The 2,515-nt window shown below is 52.7% G+C and overlaps 1 non-coding gene across 1 annotated transcript; it reads left to right on the top strand.

The window, feature by feature from the left end:
* The first annotated feature begins 1,899 nt into the window (after positions 1-1,899).
* On the top strand, positions 1,900-1,973 carry TRNAT-CGU (transfer RNA threonine (anticodon CGU)). The gene has a single exon. It is a non-coding gene; the product is annotated as a tRNA-Thr (tRNA).
* The last annotated feature ends 542 nt before the right edge of the window (positions 1,974-2,515 follow it).

Genomic DNA, 2,515 nt, shown 5'->3' with positions numbered 1-2,515 from the left:
ACAGCCCTTGTTGCTGCCGACACCAACTGGCAGAAAGGATTATAAATTTCCTGCCTGAGGGGAGGCCAATGCATGTGGTGGGCCAATATGCATCCCAGGTTTTAACTCTGTGTGCTTCCTTCCCCATGTCTCTTACTTAGATTATATGGAAGTACACCTATGGCTGGGGATATGAATTTGTGGGCACAGCATTGTGCAGTGGGCTTCCAAGACAGGTTTGATAACTGCACTGAATAGGAAGCTGCCCCCTGCCCTTGGAGCCTGTGATTCTGTCTCCCCTAGTGGCTGACTCAGGTAGGAGAAGAGCCGTTTACTGTCTGATCACTAATGAGGTCACAGCAGGGCTGCTAGACATAGGGCCGATGGGACAGACCTGGACTGATGTGGCCATGTCACAACACCTCTCCCCCCCGAGGCCATACCCACAGAACGCCTCTTCCCCCCAAGACTCCACTCCACCCTTTTCCCCCCTCCATAATTTGTCCTAACAGCTGGTAAAAAGTGGTGGGGCCATGGCCCTCTAAACCTCCCTGTTCCAGCACCCCTGACACAGAGCTAAGCAGGCAGCAGTGTGTGTGTGTGTGTGTATGTGACAGAGACTTCTGTGCTGTGCTGAGCCAGTGAGAGAAGCAGGGGCTGATGTCAGGGCTGTCCCCCTCCCCCTGCCTCAGGACTGGTTGCTTCCAGCAGCTGTCTGAACTTAGAGACAGTGTGCCAACACACTCAATCTTCGCTAACACACACAGTCCCCCAACACATACACTGTCTCTCCCCACACACCAACAGTCTCTACCCCGCCACGCACATTGCAGTTCAAAAGCAGCTGGCAATCTAGTAGGATGCCCATGGAACAATGGGATAGAGAAACCTGCATCATGTGATGCTGTACTAGCCCATGAGGCATTGCAAACCCTTCCCAAAACACCCTGTGGCCAGTTGCACAGTGGGATAGCTACCGACTGTGCACTGCTCTCGGTGGCAATGCAAGATCTGCTAGCGTAGATGTGCACTGGTGACACAAGGGGCATAGTGTGGACATGAAACAGCTGTTTAATTAAAACACTTCAACTAAAGTGGCATAACTCTGTGGTGTAGACATAGCTTGAGAGTGAGACAAAACCCAGCTCCCTTGAAACTAAAGAACTGAAGAAAGAGGTGGACAGGGCAGGTCTCAGGGGAGGGGCAGAGAGGTGCGAGAAGTGGGCAGGGTGGGTCTCAGGGGAGGGGGCAGAGAGGTGTGAGCAGTGGGCAGGGTGGGTGTCAGAGAGGTGTGGGTGGTGGGCAGATCTTAGGGTAGGGGGTGGAGAGGCACGAGCAGCAGGCGAGGAGACCTTGGGGGAGGAGAGGAGCGAGCGAAAGGCAGACCAGCAGGCCTCAGCCAAAGAGGAAGAGCGGGGGTGGGAAGTGGCCAAACAGGAATGAGGGGGGAGCATAGGTGGGGCCTCAGAGGGAGGAGAAAGAGTGAAGGGGGTGGAGTGGGGGGACAGCGCCATGGTCTGGGCACCAATGGCCCCCACACATTTCTAGGGAGCTTCCAGAGCTTGCGCCCAGCCTCCCCAAATGCAAGAATCACAGGCCACCTATTCTTTGTGTCTTCACTAACCCAGCACCTCCCCAAGCTATGTTGGTGGGCAAAGCCCTCCTGCTGACACACCGCGGTTAGGTTGATATATCTGCATTGCTTAGGGAGGTACATTTTTTACACCCCTGAGTAATGTAGTTACACCGACCTAATTTTGTAGCATAGACCTGTCCAAAGAATCACACACACACCTTGGGAGCAAAACTTCACCTGCTCCTCTGCTTTACAGAATCCAAACACAAGCAATGCTTGTCAGGCCCAGATGGAGATTGTCAGAGAGTCAGATGTGGGCAGACACGATCCCTTCAGCAGCTGTGGGCACCATGGCTTAGCTGGCTAAAGCCCCTGTTTCGTAAACAGGAGATCCTGGGTTCAACTCCCAGTGGTGCCTTGTTGAGATGCTTTTGAGGCACCTGGCATTAGCTACTGTCAGAAAGCAAGATTCAGAGCTAGATGGACCTTTGGTCTAGCCCAGTGTGATTTTTCTTATGGTTTAAATAACACTCAGAGGCACCGATAATAGAGTTACTGAAAGTTTAGTATCAGGGGGTAGCCGTGTTAGTCTGTATCTACAAAAACAACAAGGAGTCTGGTGGCACCTTAAAGACTAACAGATTTATTTGGGCATAAGCTTTCGTGGGTAAAAACCTCCCTGCATCTGAAGAAGTGAGGTTTTTACCCACGAAAGCTTATGCCCAAATAAATCTGTTAGTCTTTAAGGTGCCACCAGACTCCTTGTTGTTTTTGAAAGTTTAGGTGACAAGAGCTGATAGATCAGTGGTCCAGTCCCCTCGCAGATGACCCACCCCCCTCTGGGACAGGGACAGGTCTGAGCTCTCACACCAAATGCTTCATTGTGGCCAGGGCCGCCCAGAGGGGGGGGCAAGTAGGGCAATTTGCCCCGGGCCCCGCAGGGGCCCCCATGAGAGTTTT

This window comes from Emys orbicularis, chromosome 15 (genome assembly GCF_028017835.1).
Source record: "Emys orbicularis isolate rEmyOrb1 chromosome 15, rEmyOrb1.hap1, whole genome shotgun sequence".
Taxonomy (NCBI): Eukaryota; Metazoa; Chordata; order Testudines; family Emydidae; genus Emys; species Emys orbicularis.
This window is presented reverse-complemented; position numbering and strand designations above follow the sequence as displayed.